Here is a 17438-nt window from a genome sequence, read left to right on the forward strand (position 1 = left end):
TCTTGCCCAAACTTATCTGCCTAAAATCTCTCCTTATTGAACACCAGATAACTCCATTTCATTCTTCAAAATCAGCCCAGCATTGCCTTTTGCAGAAAGTGTTAATTCAATACTCTCGACCTCCTGAACCCGCCAATCTTTCTTGTTGTCCCTTGAGTTTATTCCTATCACAGACCTACACGTGTTATAAAATGTTTGTCACTATGTTGATTTCCTGATTTGATATTCTACTCCAGCTACGAATGACGTAACCATCGGAGGAAACTGGATGGAGCGTACACGGCAGCCCCCTCTACTACTTTTGCAACTTTCTGCGAATCTATCATTATTTGAAAATGAGGGTTTTTAAAAGGAAAAATGCACAGACTAGTTTTCTGATTCTGAATAATCTAATATAATAATTGGAAACGAGGGTCAGTCAACTCTGGAGTATTTCAGTCTAATTTAAGATTATTTAAAACTGACTGGTGAGAGGGTAAATGATTACAACGTAGCCATAACCCAAATGTGCTTTGACATCTGGCCGCTTTAGAGCTGTGACATGTTTCTGCTCTGAAGGCCCTCGAGCTGCTGCCTGAGCGGTCGGGACCCCGAGCGCAGTGAATCCAGTCGGTGCCGCTGAACGAGGTCACCTATCTTGAAACACCCGAGAAAACAGAAAACTTCAGTTACACTATCTGACAAGATTGAAAGAGGTCGAACTACAGGCCCGAACCACGACTTCCGGAAGCCGTGAGACTGAAAAATCCTAGTCCACGTCCACAAAAACGCGAAGCCCTCACAAACTGGAGGTGATAAAAAACAAGGCTTTTGGTAAACCGACACCTTCAAAAGCTTCAGGCCGCTACAAAGTCAAGGCCTCTAAAATCCTGAGATCCTTAGCAGCGAGGCCAGCTAACAACCCCAGAGCTTCAAGAGCCTAGAGGCCTGGGAACCGGGGCCCTTAATAATTGAGGTCTCTAATAACTTTGAGAATCATGAGACCTTTAATAAATTGAAACATTGAATAACTTAAGGCTTCTAACAACCCAAGACCTAGTGTGCAACAAACTGAGATACTTAGGCCCTGGCTGGTGTGACTCAGTGAGTTGAGCACTGGATTGTGAACCAAAATGTTGCTGGTTCCATTCCCAGTCAGGGCACATGCCCGGGTTGGGGGCCAGGTCCCCATTTGGGGGCATGTGAGAGGGAACCAATCGTGTTTCTCTCGCACATTAATGTTTCCTTCTCTCTTTCTCCCTCTCTTTGCTTCTCTCTAAAAAATAAATAAAATGTTTTAAAAAAAAAAGCAAAACAACAATAACAAACCTGAGACACTTAGCAACCCAGGTCGCCTAGCAACCTGGAGACTAATTATCAGCGACTCCTAGCAACACAGAGCTGGTGCACAACCCGGGGCCTGGTATGCATCCTGCGCTGGCCCCAGACTGCCTCGCCCTGTGCGGTGACTGCACACTGAATCTCGATGGGCAGTGTGAGCTGACAAATAGGCTGAAATGTGAAACAAAGACCTGTGTTTAACCCTCCGCTTTTGCCACTTACTAACTGTATATCTTTTAGCTTAACCTCTTTATCAGTCTCTTTACATATAAATTGAGAATGATAGTTATGAGATATAGCTCATAAAGTTATTGCGAGAATCAGGTAGGAAGGCTTATGGGAAAGCTCTTGAACTTGCTATACATAGGCAAGTTGCCATTTCTGACTGTACACTCTCTCCTCCCATCCCAATACCCACCGTATTCTGTTCATTCTACTTTCAAAATACCTTTCCCATCTCTTCCAGCTCTGTCACCTCTACCAAAGTCTCAGGTCCCTCCACTGCACTGCCTACATTGCCACCAGCTATCTTTCCAACACCCAAGTTCTATCCTGTCACTTTTGCCTAGAGGCTTTCATGAGCTTCCTTGTCCTTGGACTCAAGTTCAAACTCTTGAGCATGGTACACACCCTCTTCACGATCAGGCCCTGCCTTTCCAGATTCATCTTCAGTCCCTCTCCCAACCCACTCCTTCTGCTTACCCTCAAAACAAACCTGAGAGGTGGGCAGTGTCACCTCAGTTTTACAGCTTAAGAAACTCAAGGTAACCCACCCAAGGTACTGAAGCAGTGATTTGAAACCAAGTCTGACTCAAGTTCCCTGACTGCAAAGCCCAAGATTCATCCCTGCCTCTTGGAAGTTTCCAAAAATGGGATGTTCTGGTTACTCTCATAATAAACCAATTTAGTTGGGTCTTGTCCCAAAAGCTCCTCTACCCTTTTCTGCAGGAGCCACTAGGCCTTTGGCTTTGGCGAAGCTTGAGAACTTACCACCAGGGGGCGTTCTCCTTGCACACAAAAATATAAATAGTATACACCAGACCTACGAGACCATTAGGACCAAGCCCAGTGATCTTCCAACTGTGGCCTCTCTCATTTTGCCATATGGATCACGGTATAATTTTAGGATAAATAGTTAACAACTTACCTCCATGTTGCTGTTCCTCAAAAAGCTATTATTAATATTTTAGTGGCTTAAGTAATTTATATTAACATCTTTCCTACATCCTTCCTGTCAGTGAAACAGATTATGTTTTTTTGTTTTCCACTTGATTCTCTATTTTCTTTTTCTTTTTCAATATATTTTATTGATTACACTATTAGAGTTGTCCCATTTTTTTCTCCCCTTTATTCCCCTCCACCCTGTACTGCCCCAACCCCCAGAATTCCTCTCCACCCCTAACCCCCCTCCCCACCCCCGATTAGTTCATGGCAATAGGATGTACATACAAGTTCTTTGCTTCTCCATTTCCTATACTATTCTTCACCTCCGCCTGCCTATTTTGTACCTACTATTTATGCTGCTTGTTCCCTGTACTTTTTCTCCCATTCTTCCCCCTCTCCTCTGTTTTACTATTCATAGTTTTTGATCTTCTTTTTCTTAGATAAGTCCCTTTAACATTTCATATAATAAGGGCTTGGTGATGATGAAATCCTTTAACTTGACCTTATCTGGGAAGCACTTTATCCGCCCTTCCATTCTAAATGATAGCTTTGCTGGATAGAGTAATCTTGTATATAGGTCCTTGCTTTTCATGACTTTGAAAACTTCTTACCAGCCCCTTCTTGCCTGCAAGGTTTCTTTTGAGAAATCAGCTGATAGTCTTATGGGAACTCCTTTGTAGGTAACTGTCTCCTTTTCTCTTGCTGCTTTTAAGAGTCTCTCCTTATCTTTAGTCTTGGGTAACTTAATTATGATGTGCCCTGGTATGTGCTTCCTTAGGTCCAACTTCTTTGGGACTCTCTGAGCTTCCTGTGTCTCCTGGATATCTATTTCCTTTGCCAGACTGGGGAAGTTCTCCTTCATTATTTGTTCAAATAAGTTTTCAATTTCTTGCTCTTCCTCTTCTCCTTCTGGCACCCCTATGATTTGGATGTTTGGATGTTTAAGGTGGTCCCAAATGTACCTAAGCCTCTCCTCATTTTTTTGATTTCTTGTTTCTTAATTCTGTTCTGGTTGAATATTTATCTCTTCTTTCTGCTCCAAATCATTGATTTGAGTCCTGGTTTCCTTCCCTTCACTCTTGGTTCCCTGTATATTTTTCTTTATTTCACTTTGCATAGCCTTCACATATTCCTCCATTTTGCCACCATACTCAATCAGATTACCAGTGTTTTGAACTGTGAATCTGATAGGTTGGCTATCTGTTCATTGCTTAGTTCTATTTTTGGAGCTTTAATCTGTTCTTTCATTTGGGCCATATTTCTTTGTCTCAACACACCTGTTACGTTGGAAGGGGCGGAGCCTTAGGTATTCACCAGGGCAGGGCAACCCAGGTCGCTGTGTTGTGACGCTGTGTGTTGGGAGGGGTCCGAGAGGGAACAATGCTGTTTGCTCAGCTTTCTGCCGGCTTTCAGTCACTTCCCCCACTACCCAGAAACAAATTGGGCCCTTCTGGTGCTGATTCTCAGGTGGGTGAGTTTGTGTACATTCTAGGATTCCATGGGTCTCTCCAACGGACTCTCCTGTGGGGTTGGGAGTTTTTCCTTCTGCTGCAACCCCCACACGTTTCTACTTCCAGAGGTTTTGAAGCTTTCTTTCCCTGCACTAGAACCCTGGATTGGGTGATCTGTCTTGCTCCCCAGCTGTTCCTCCGTTTTATCCTCACTCAAATGTGGGACCACCCAGTCCGCCAGCCGCCATCTTGCTGCACATCCTCTCTGCCCCGGCTGCCTGTCTCTGCCCCTCCTACAGGTCTGGATGAATGTTTCTTCTTTAGCTCCTTGGTAGTCGGACTTCCATCCAGTTTGATTTTCTGATAGCTCTGGGTTTTTTTTGTTTTTAAATTTGTTGTTTTCCTCCTTTTGGTTGTGTGAGGAGGCAAAGTGTATCTATCTACACCTCCACCATGACCAGAAGAGCCTCTGATCAAAACAGGTTATTCTGACTTTTAATAATATACATCTTCCTCTATAAGGCTCAATAAAACTACTCATATTAAAATAAAGCAGACCTGTAAACATCGATCTTTGCCCTGTTTGATTCCCAGGGCTGTGGGGTGAGGGGGCAGGCAACATTGCCTGGGACCCCTCTGTGGCTCTTAAGCATGACAGTAATGAGAGCTAACATTTATTAAGCACTTGCTGGGTACTTTCTCTCACCGAAATTCACTAGGCTCCCACTTGATTCATCCTCTTTGACAATTAGGTCACTTAGTAAGAATGGCAGAGGAGGGGTTGGAAACCAGGCCAGACCTGGCATCAAGGCCTCTAACTCCCACTGTATATTGACTGGGCTGTTGGAATGATTCTTCCAAGGAAGCTTTTGTTTTTGGTTTTGGTTTTGGTTTTCCTGACAAAGACATTTCTCGTTAGGATGGCTCAGAGACCCAAATACGGGCCTATGTATCTTCAAAGCGCAAGTTCTCATGAGGTAGGTAGGCTGCCTGCAAAGCCTGAGACCCATACCAACCCCTTGGAAAGTTCCAAAAACAATGTGATTTTCTTGTCTCAAAGGTCCCTCTGCCCTGGTAACTGTTGAATGAGGACACTTTTCAGTAAATCATAGTTTCCTTGAACTTTTCCCCCTGCTGACCCATTATGATGGCTTTCTAAAAAACAAAAACAAAAACAAAAACAAAACCAGGCTAATGTTTATTAAGCACCAACTATGTGTAAGGTTATTCCCTTTTTCTCTTCCCACCAACATAGGAATGGTGAAATAGGAATAATTATCCCCATATTTTACAATAGTTAAAGAAGTGTAGGCAAGGGAACTCTCTTTTTTATTGGTGGAGACTCAAAATACCATAAAAAAAGTCAGCAGGTGGGTCAACTAAGGAAGCATAGCCAGATGATCATCGTGTCAGGAGCAGCCATGTAGATCATCAAACCAAACCACAGCATCTAATCTTACAAGTCAGGAGGTGGATGCAGTCCAGAGGTGAGATGGCTGGTCCAACACCACAGAAAGTAGGAGCAGAGAGGGAACCAGACACGGACCAGCCCGTGCTATATATTAGGGTTATTTTGACGTCAGCACTATTGATTTTAGGCAGAATAATTATTTGTTTTAGGGACCTGTGCTGTGCATTGTAGGAGGTTTAGCAGCCCCCCTGACTTCTACTCACTAATTGCCGGTAGCATTACTCTGCTCAGTTGTGGTCATCAAAAGTGTCTTCAGACATTGCTAAGTGTCCCCTGGGGGACTAAACAACCCCCAAACCCACTGATCACCAGGGACTTGGAGCTCAGCTCTTCCCTTGCAGTTTGGGAGGGAAATAATTTCTGGTTGCTAAGAAAAGAAAGTCTTTCCTCCCAACCCCCGATCACTTTGGGAGAATTCTGCTGGGGTCCCTGATCTCAGCCTGGACAAAAGAGTCCTCAGACAGGTGAGGGGAAGGTGCCAGAGGGAACACAGCATGAAAGCCAGACCTTCCATGATGTCCACATGTATCCTCATTTCAGAGCTGGAGGCTTGGGCATTCAGAGGGTTGAACACCCCCATAGAACCTAATGGGAGTTCTCTTCCACTCATCACAGGGAGCCCCACACCGTACCCAGGATAGCAGCTGCCCATCAGTTTGTGCTCTGGGCCCATGAGCAATGTCAGAGGGCTCCTCTTAGGTAGTCTTTGTTAATTATAAGATGAGTGTATTAACAGGAAGTTATATTTTAGAAAGCTAGATGTGGTCCCTGCTCCGACTCTGGCTTGCAGTGAGCCCTGGAGCGATTTGCTTTCCCTTTGGGTACCTTCGTCCTCATATTCATAAAGTGAGGGTTTTGGATGCACCAGTGATGAGCAACCTTCCGACCGTCCCCATCAGCCTCCACGCCCCAACCTTGAGAATCAAACAGGGCAAATAAAGATGTTTACGGGTCATGTTTATTGTAATAGGAGTAGTGTTATTGAGTCTAATATAAGAAAGTGTATATTCTTAAAACTCAGAATAACCTGTTTCACTGACAGGAAGGATGTTAATAAAAATGATTTGTTAAGCCACTAAAAATATTAATAATAGACCTTTTGAGAAGCAGCAACATGGAGGTAAGTTGTTGACTATTTATCCTAAATTTATACCGTCATTCATATGGTACAAGGAGACAGGCCACAGTTTGAGCATCACTGGGCATGGTCCTAATAGTCTCTCAGGTCTGATGTGTACGATTTATACTTTTGTGTGCGAGGAGAGCGCCCCCTGGTGGTAAGTCCTCAAAGCTCCGCCAAAGCTGAAGGTCCAGTGGCCCCGGCCGCTTAGAGCAAGAATCCAAGCTAGTTCAAGAGAGCAGCCAGAACATCCCGTTTTTGGAAACTTCCAACAGTCAGGGATGAATCTTGGGCTTTGCAGTCAGAGAACTTGAGTTAGACTTGGTTTCAAATTACTGCTTCAGTACCTTGGGTGGGTTACTTCTTTCAGTTTCTTCAGCTGTAAAATTGAGGTGACACTGCCCACCTCTCAGGTTTGTTCTGGGGGTAAGCAGAGGGAGTGGGGGTTGGGAGAGGGACTGAAGATGAATCTGGAAAGGCAGGGCCTGATCGTGAAGAGGGTGTGTACCATGCATTCTCATTTAAAATTTCCATGAGATCACAAACATTGCCAAGCCTCTGTACAATGCCCTGACAAATCATGTTTGATGGCCTCTGCAACCTTCCCACCTTCACACACACACACACACACACACACACACACACACACACAACACACGAGCGCGCGCGCGCATACGTACACACACACACCCGTTTTTCATACAGGAAAGCTAATGTTGGACATTTGGCTAAGAGGAGGATCTGAAGGATGGAGCATATAAACTTGGCATTTGTTAAACCCCTGTATCTTCTCCCTCCTTCCACCCTACCTCAAGGACACACTGGTTGGAGGAGGTTAAGATGATTGCTCTTGACTGTTTAAAGTGAAGAAGACTTCATCCTACCCTGGAGCCTCTGTGTAGAAAGCAGGCTTGTAAAACAGAATACACCCTGTGTGAAGCCAAGACCATGTTTTATTGATTAAAGGTCAACTAGGATGTAGATAAGTTAAACTATGCAGAGATCTAACATTCTGAAATGCCAAGGCCTAAGGCTGAATGTCTAAAGCCAATCACTCCAAATACAAAGAGACGTGACTCCCGAGGAATGATCAGAGCCTCAGCCTCCACGGCACCTAAAATCCAGACCACCAGCTTCTCACAAGAAGGGCTGCGACGGAGCTCAGAACCCACTCGGCTCAAAACAGACCTGCAAACATGCACGGAGCTCCCGGGAGTGTTGGGCAGATGTGTATCCCACACTCCAAATGTGTATCCCTCCTGCTACGAGTATGGAGAGAGCCAGGGCGTGGCCGGAGAGACAGATCGACTGGAAGACAGAGGGGACAGAGGGAACAGTGGCTCACACACATGAGAAAGGGAGGCAAGAGGCAGCTACCGACTTCTGGTTCCTTAAACATTCTAAATAAGAAGCAGAGACTTGTTCTTCTCCAAGTTAACCCTTCCGTTCTCCAGAGAAGGTGGCTTCAGTTTTCACCCAGTTTCCTCATCAAAGGCAATGAAATTCTTTAATCTAATTATATTATCAAAAGAATGCAACACTTGGACTTATAAAGCAGCCACTTCCTTTGTGTCTAAGGCAAATATTGAGAACAAGCCAGGTCAGAGCTCAGACAGGGATTGGGGGTGGGAATCTCATCTCCAGGGTTGACCTCTGGAGAAGGCAGCCCTAAGGGCTCAAGGTGCTAAGTTTAAAAAATGAAGCAAGCTCAAGGTGACAGCAGCAAATGTCAGGACAGCTGCTCTGGCTGGGATGAGGGCAGAGCAGCAGCAGGTCTACACAACCAGTCAAAGCCAGATGTACACAAGTCAAACTGAGAAATCTGCCCATCTGGTGCAAGACCCCATCAACCACTGGATAGGGAAGAGGACGGCTATGTGGCCCTAATTTTCTTCTATCTTTTCAGTTCTTAACCCAGACACTGGTATAAATAGGTGCTTAGTAAGTACTTACGGAACACATGAATGCCAGAAAAATCCCCTATAGACACCAAATTCATTCCTTGCCTCCGCCATTTTGCCCTCCAGGAATAAGAGGAAACTCTGCCTCTCTAGTGACTTCCCAGGGCAGTTTTTATTAAATCACTAATTTTCATTGGGTTCCAAAAACAAAAGTACTGATGTTGCCAAGTTGTGAAGGACGAGACTATTATAGGAGAGATGAAATAGGCAGTATCAACCAAGGAGAAAGATCTGCTGCTCAAGCTCTGGGGGCAGGGCCTGGGAGGGGTGACAGTGGCTGTGCTGGAGCCAGGGGGCCTGGCAACTGGCGCCTTCTGGGCTCCTCCCCACCGCTTTGTGGAGAGAGGCAGCGCAGGCTGGACTTTGCTTCCTGGACTGGCCAGATGCAGAGGATGAAGACCTGTGGCGACCACTCCTGCCAGCCCGCAGTGGGGTGTGGTCTGGCCTGTCGCCTGAGCACGTTAACTTCCCTGCATGGGCTTCTCCAGCAGCCGGTGGGAGAGCAAAGAAGTAGGGAGGCCACATGGCGTGGGGGCTGGCCTGTGGCTCTGTTCTAGACGCAGAAACCAGGATGCCTGTCCAGCAGGCACTGCTGAGATCGTGGTGCCAAAACAACAATTGTAACAGTCACGGTGCCTCTCCCAGGAGACTCATGGCCTGAGCGCCAGATGTTCCACGAGACAGGGATCTCCTGCACCTGGGCCAGAGGGCGGGGAGGAGGTGCAGCTGCAGCAACCCAGGCCACTGGGGCTGAGCTGTGGAACAAACCAGGGCTATTTGTTACCTTGTGGTCTGGCGCTGAGGGCAGTCAGGTGTGGCCTGAAGTCAGGTGTAGCTCTTTACACCTGGACTCTAAGAGGAGCCCCTTCTGGACCACATGCTGAAATCCAACCGTCAGAGCAGGCCTGCTCACGCATGAGCCTGATTTTGCATCCCAGAATCCTGCAGGAGCAGGTGCATCCCCTGGGAGAGGAGTAGTTTTCAAATGATAGTCCATAAAGCTCGGGGGGCTCTGCAGAGATGCCCCAGGGCACTGCAGGGCAATAGAGGGAGGTTTAACGTGAGGGTCTCTGCCACCACCCCTACTTCAAACAGAGTGGCTTCCATCTTCCCCACGTTGTACATTAAACTTCCACACAAGGTGAGACAGAAGTGGGATGGGGGAGAAGAGAACAAGGAGTTATTGTTTAAAGGGCACAAAGTTTCAGTTTGGAAGATAAAAAAGTTCTGGAGATGGATGGTGGTTGTTGGTACCTAAAATGTGAATGTACTCAATGCCACTAAACTATACACTTAAAAATGGTTAAAATGCTAAATTTTATGCTATGTATATTTTACTACAACTTTTTGTTGTTGCAATTGTTTTGTTGTTTATGAGTCAGAATATTGAATTATGTATAAAGAACCATGTATTTGATTTGGAATTACTCTGTCAAATAGGATTATTTTTATTTTTATTTTTTATTTTATTTTTTAATTTATAAATCATGTTTATTCTATTACAGTTCTCTCAATTTTTCGCCCTTTACCCCCTTCCCCAACCTACCCCTACCCCCTGTTCCCACAGTCAATTCCCACTCTGTTGTCCCTGTCCATGGGTCATTCATACATGTTCTTTGTCTAGTCCCTTCCCCTTCTTTCCACCATTGTCCTCTTTCCCCATCCCCTCTGGTCACTTTCAGTCTGATCCATGTTTCCATGCCTGTGGTTTATTTTGTTTGTTAATTTATTTTGTTGAATAGAGTCCACTTATAGGTGAGAACATATGGTATTTGTCTTTCATCAACTGGCTTTCATCAACTTAGCCTAATATTCTCCATTTCCATCCATATTGTCGCAAAAGGTAGGAGTTCCAGCTCACTCTTACTTTCTTTCTTTCTTTTCTTTCTTTCTTTCTTTCCTAAATGCAGATTGATTTTATTTATTTTTTAAATGTCAAAGTTAATTATAAAATGTTAAAAAAGTTAAAACCATTATAAAGTTTCAGCAATTAAACAAACATGACATCAGCACAGAAATAATCAAGTAGATCAATGAAATATAATGAGCATTCTAGAGACAAACATATATATCTAATGATGTAATATATGATTAAGTTGATATTTCAAAATCAATGGGTAAACTAAGGCTTATTCAACAAATAAGGGGCATGGACCACTATTACTTGAAATAAAACAAATATAGAGCCCTATTTCACACATTAGACAACAAATATTCAAGTCAGTTAAAAATCAATATGTAGAATCTAAGGAGTTTTAGGAGAAAATACAAAATAATATTTTTCTTACCCTGAAGTAAAATATTCAAACCCAGAAGCTATAAAGTAAAATATTGACAATATGACTATATGAAACATTTAAGACTGTATAGTACAATACATATAAAAAAAGTTAAAGGACAGGTAATAGAATAGGAAAATATTTGCAACACACCTAAAAAAGGGTTAATGTTTTGTTTTGTTTTGTTTTCTTAGGGAAAAAATTCTGCAAACATTTAATCAAAAAAATGGATAAAGGATACCAAAAAATCACTTAAAGTTTTTTAAAAATAATAGAAATAGGCAATAAATATATAAAAACTGGTTTTGTTTCAACAAATTATAAAGGAACAATTAAAATAACACAACATTGTCACAATCAGATTAATGCATATTAAAAAATATTGGTAATATCAAGTATTGGCAACTGCGAAAGGAACTGGGTATTCATAGACTCTTTATCGTAAAGCAGTTCCTTTAGCATATTTTGCAATGCTGGTTTGATGGAGATGTATTCTTTTAGCTGTCTTTTGTCTGAGAAACTCCTTATTTTGCCTTCCATTTTAATTGCAAGCCTTGCTGGGTAGAGCAGTCTTGGTTGCAGGCCTGTGCTTTTCATTACTTGAAATATTTCTTGCCACTCCCTTCTGGCTTGCAGTGTTTCTGTTGAGAAGTCAGCTGCTAGACATATCGGGCTCCCTTATACATTACTCCCTGTTTCTCCCTTGCTGCCTTTAGGATTTTCTGTTTGTCTTTTGATATTTGCCATTTTAATGATGATGTGTCTTGGAGTGGGCCTCATTGGGTTCCTCTTGAATGGGACCCTCTGTGCTTCCTGGATTTGTGTGACTTTTCTCTCCTCAAATTAGGGAAGTTGTCCATCATTACTTTTTCAAACAGGTTCTCTAGCCCTTCCTCATCCTCTTCTCCTTCTGGTATCCCTATTATATGGACATTATTACATTTCAGGTTGCCCTGCATTTCCCTAAATGCCTCTTCATTCTTTTTGAGTCTTTTTTCATTTTCTTGCTCTTTCTGGGAGCTTTATTCTCCCTTGTCCTCCAGCTCGCTGATTCAGTCCTCGACTTCATCTAGCCTGCTTTTGATTCCTTCTACTCTGTTACTCAATTCGAAATTGTATTCTTCATTTCCCCTTGTCTTTTATTGATAGTTTCTATGTCCTTTTTCATGCTGATATAGTTTGCAGTATGTTTCTCATAGTTTCCCTGTAGTTTTTGGTAATTCTCTCTGAGCTCACTGAGCTCATTGAGCTTCCTTAGAACTGTTGTTTGGAATTCAATATCTGATAGTTTACTTGCCTCTATTTCATTTAGTTCTCTTTGTGGGGATTCCTCTCTCTTTGAGTGGGGGATATTTCCTTGTATTCCCATTATTTGTGAGACTTTTTTTTTTTTTTTTTTTTTTGCTTCTGCTTCTTAGGTTGATCTGTCTTGACTTCCTGACTTTGTGGTGTGAACTTCTATGGTAGGAGACTGCTGTTTTTACTCTCTGGATCTGCCTCTGATGATGTCAGATGTCGTCCCTGTCTGACCTTAGGCAGTCTGTTTGAGACTTCCAGGAATCTAATGTCTGTGGCTGTTTCCTTCAGCTGTTAATCTAGTCACTCTGCACTCAGCAGGCCACCTTAGACAGCTCAGGGCAGGGCTGAGTCCCTCCTGGGGGCGGAGTTATTGGGTCCTCTCATGCTGCTGCCATATGGGAGAGGAGTCAGCACTGGGATCCCGCCAGCTGCTCTCTCCATTCTCTCCCCAAAGCCTCTGTCCCCAGTCTCTCCTCAAGTGTCTCCAGACCTCTCTGTGCCCCCTTTAGCCAGGGACCTACTATCTGTGGCTGCCCTCAGCAGACGGCTTAGACAGCACAAGGTGGGGTGGAATCCCACCTGGGGGTGGAGCTATTGGGTCCTCTGATGCTGCTGCCACTCAGGGGGAGTGATCTCTGCCTGAGCAAGATGGCTGCTGAGCATGGGGGATGAGTCAGCACTGAGATCCCACCAGCTACTCTCTCAGTTCTCTCTCCAAAGCCTCTTTCCCCAGTCTCTCCTCACATGTCTCTAGTCCACTCTGTCCCCACCTTTGCCAGAGACCAAGGTAAGTGGCTGCAAATAAAAATGTATGCGTTGGCCCTTTAAACGGTTCGTTGCATCTCCAGCTGCCTGTCTCTGGCAGAGAGCAACCCTGCCACTTTTCGCAGCTGGCCGTTTTTGTGTACTTTTTGGACTCTGGTGCTATAGGCTAGAGATCCCCGCTTTTGGTTTAGATCCTACTCTTCTCAGGGGGATCCAACTGGTCGTTTCAATACCGATCAGTTCTGGTGCTACAGCCTGTGGGAGCCCCGCCCACCTTCTCAAGTTTCTACTGCACTCCTCACCAGTTAGATTGCGCTAAAGCTGATTCTTCTGTCTCCAAGGTTACAAGGCTCCTATCTCACTATTGTTCAGTTTTCTGTTCCAGGTGATTTATCCATAATTTAGTTGTAATTCCAGGTTGGTCCTGGGAGGAGGTCAGTGTGACTTCCATTCACTCCTCTGCCATCTTGATTCCTCCTTCAATTTTTTTAAAATTTAAATTAAAAAAATTAAAAACCATTGTTAATTTATGGCCCCATAAAAAGGCAGGCAGTGGCCAGATTTGACCCATGGGCCACAGTTGCTAACATTTGCCCTCAAGAAACTCTCTGACATGAGCCCCAGGAGTGAAGTACAGGAGTTCATCACACCACTGTCTGTGTGATAGGTTATTTCCTTCTTTTCTTCCTTAACTATTTCTTAAGAAGAAAATGAAATACATCATGGTAGAATTATTCATTGGATTACCTAGTTATAATTGGAGTAGGCTACAATTTATATACTAAAGTTAAAACCTTACTGAATAATGCCCTTTGTATTAATGGATATATAAATATGTCGTAAGAACATAAAACTATACACAGGAGTGATACACACTGAATGCATGGTAACAGTTACCTCTGAAGAGAGGAAGATGAGTGGGGATGGGTGTAGAATGCACAGGGAGCTTCAGTTAATCAGTAATGTTTTCTTTAAGTGAGATCTGATGCAAATATGACATAAGGTTAAGACGGGATGAAGCTTCATGGTGTTAAATAGGTATTTATTATGGTCCTTTCTATTCTTGTCTCATCTTTGAAACAGTTCACGATGAAAAAATTAATTCAAAACAGAGGGGGAAGCAAAGGGAGGAACAAATTTTTTAAGAAAAAAAAATCACCAATATGAAAGCATGCCAGTAGCAGCAACAGGAATAGCAGATGAGCTCATCAGTCCCTCTCATGGACCCTTCTGGGCCTTCTTAGGCCTCTTCAGCTCACTGGCTTAGACCTCAGGCATGAGCCTGACACAGAGAGCCATGAGCAGGACCAAAGGATGGCTCTGCCCGTGGGTGTGTCCCCTGTGGCTGAAGAAGGGAGGCTGGCAGAGCCAGACCACCCACACCTGAGAGCCACACTCCAGCCACAACCCACTTTCCAGAGACAAGCCTGCCCATGTCCACAAGGCACAGGAAGTCATTTCAGGGCTTGAAGATGTCTCATGAAAACCCCGAGTTCTCTCACCAATACCTGCAGAGATTTAAAAAAAAAAAAAAAAAAAAAGACAGGCCAAGCTTCTCTTGGGGACCCGCTGTCAATCCAACAAACATTCATTGACCTTAGTTTTAGTCCACATTTAATGCTGTCAATGGGATTATGTTGGATGAAAAGGAAAAGGAAAACCAAATAAGAGTGTCTTAAAGAAGGTAGAAGTTTATTTCTGTCTCATGTGAAATAAATCCAGAGGTAGATAACTCAGGGTCGTGAGGAGGCTCTAGCATTCCCAGGATGTGACTCTCCGGTTCCAAAATGAGCTGGAGCTCCCGTTGTCGGATCTGTCTTCCCAGCAGCAGGATGGAAAGGGAAAAGAAGGACCAGCATCCTCTCTTTTAAAGGAGTTTTCTGGAAAGCATCCCATGATTTTTCCACTGACATCTCATTGGCCAGAGGTCAAATGGCCACACTTACTCCAAAGAAAGCTAGGAAATATAATCTTTTTTTTTTTTTCTTTTGAGAAGCTAAAAACCAGCAGTAAGGAAGAAGGGGAGAACAGATATTAGAGGAAGCAACTTACATCTGTCACAGTCACCAACTTAGTGTGTCACCTTGAGCAAGTGCTGTCGCTGCCTTGCCCTTGGGTCAACGCATTGGACTAAGTCATAGCTAAGATCCTTTCCAGACCTGATGCTCTTTTCTATGCTGAAGTTTTATATTTATATAATTCATTGATTCCAAAGTCAAAAGAGGCAAAGTGGAGGGAACTGGTATTTATTCCTTATTCATGAATGATAGACACTTTTACTGTTTACTGCTTTTAAACGTCAAAAGCATCTGGACAGTGTTGGATGGATACCCCCTTTTAGAGACAAGAAAACTGAGGCTTATATAGGCTAAGCCACCGGCCAGGCTCACACAGCTTTTAAGTGGTGAGTCCAGGATTTGAACCTAATTCATGCTCCTTCCCTTTAACAAGATGTCAATTTCTGTACTGGGAAATAGACCCCAGTGCAGTCTCAGGTTTATCACTTATTAACAGTGTAACCCTGGACAAGTTACTTAACTTCTCTGTGCCTCATTTTGCTCATCTGCATAAATGTGAAGAATAATAATACCTATGTTTCAGGGTTGTGAGAGGATTAAATGAAATGAATAGACATAAAATACTTGGAACAGTGGCAGGCAGGTAGTAGTAGTGTCTTACGCATTAGCTCTCATCCTGTGAGGCAACAGTTGAGACTTATCTCGAGGAAGAGCTGAGGAGCAGTGAGAGGGAACAGCCCAACGCAAAGCTGGGAGGGGGCCACGGCTGAGCCAGGTCTTAGGGATAGGCACATATTTATTCGAATAGGCCTCAAGTAAGCCCTTGGGAATGAAGGACTGAGCCCTGGATCTCAAACTTTACGTAGAAGGGATGAGTGACACATCTGAATTTCCAGTTGCAAGTTCTCCCTGGCACTCGGAGCATAAACAAGGGAGCAGCCTAACATCCAGACAGAAGTACATGAACATGGGGCCTGGCTCTGACGTGGCCCTTCCCATGCTCTGTTCCAGGTGCTGTACTTTGTTATTCACCGCTGGCAGCTAGCCACCCCTGCATCACCCGGCCCCACCTCCTGAACTTTATCCCCAGTCAGGAAGGTCTTCTCTGTGTACTTAACAAAGTGACAACTACACCAGGTCACACACACAGGTCCGTCTAGCCAGGACACCACAGCTAGCGGGAGACCTGAGGGGCAGGGCTGTCCTCCCCAATGCCAGCCCTTCAGAGAGGGGCCCCCCCTCTCTCAGGGTCCACGAGCAGGTCCGGCCTTTATAGACGAGGCATCCCAGGATACAGAGGCAAGGGCCTGAAAATGGGCTTGGAGACCTGGATTCTCATCCCACATCTGCTACAGAGTCATTCTGTGGACCAGTGCCTTCACCTATCTGAGCCCCTGGTTGGTGGCAACAGTCATACCCATCTCCTAAGGTTATTCTTGTGAAGATTAAAAGATATAACGCGTGTAAGGTGTTAAAAACAGTGCCTGACATGCAGTAGGGACTCAGTCCATGCGAGGCCCCTCGTTTCTGAAGGTTCTCTGAGCTTTACCGTTCTCCAGCTCTGTGATCATGAGTCATCCCTTAGGCGGCCGGACGACTTCCCTCTCTCTCTGTCTCTCTTTCTTCCTCTGTCCTAAGTGTAGCTTGTGCTTCTGAACTTCATGAGTTTACCTTCAAACTTTTTCATACTGATGATGTTTTCATGACTTTTTATCATGCCTTTCACATGATGACGCATGTTAGGGCTCCCCTTCTCTCCTCCCAGCTCCAATGAGATCGGATTGATGACATGGGCACACAGAATCATATGTCATATGCCAAACGGGAGACAAATATCAGGTCTCTTCATCATCTATGCTATGTTCCAGCCTTCGAACCACAGGCTTGCCTGTAATCTGTGTTGGAGAATTCAGATCAATGTCAACAATGCAAGTGGGACTTCCTAACTCCCAAATCTAGATATTAGAATGTATCCCCTCACACACAGCCAAAGTTTGCCTGCAGAGATGTGAACACCAAGCTCACCAACAGAGGAAACTCAGTTCCACTATACAGACAAGGAGGCAAGCCTTCTAGAAGGTAGCCAAGCCTGGACCAAATGAGCTCCACACGGAGACAGGAAGAGAAGGAGAGCTCCCTGAGGAAGGTTAAGTCAGAGAGGAGGTGGCTGACCTGGTTCCCGATTCTGAGCAACTGTAGCCCTGCCCACTCATAAAAGGTAACCCAGTGAATATCAGCCTCTGTCCCGCCAGTCTAGAAACTTATCCTCCTGAGAAGGAATAAAGAGGGGAATGAGAGAGATACTATACATACTCTGACATGCCTCCATCATAGGAAGAGAAAGTGTGAATGGAATTTCAAAAGAAAGCTAAGAAAGAGAGAATGTTTCCTCTTGCCTAACAACACAGTTCTCCTCCTTTTAGTTTTAGCTTAAGCGGTAACAAACCCCCACCCTTGAACATGGGCACATGTACACACACACACATCACCCAATCCAACCTGTGCAGGAAGCACAAGGTTGAAGTTGAATGGAATAATGGAGTTTGGCCTCCTAGCTGAACTTCTCATCCAAGTAGAACACAGTCGCTAG

This window comes from Pteronotus mesoamericanus, unplaced genomic scaffold, assembly GCF_021234165.1.
Source record: "Pteronotus mesoamericanus isolate MK-2021 breed Mesoamerican mustached bat unplaced genomic scaffold, CSHL_Meso_final contig_246, whole genome shotgun sequence".
Classification (NCBI taxonomy): Eukaryota; Metazoa; Chordata; class Mammalia; order Chiroptera; family Mormoopidae; genus Pteronotus; species Pteronotus mesoamericanus.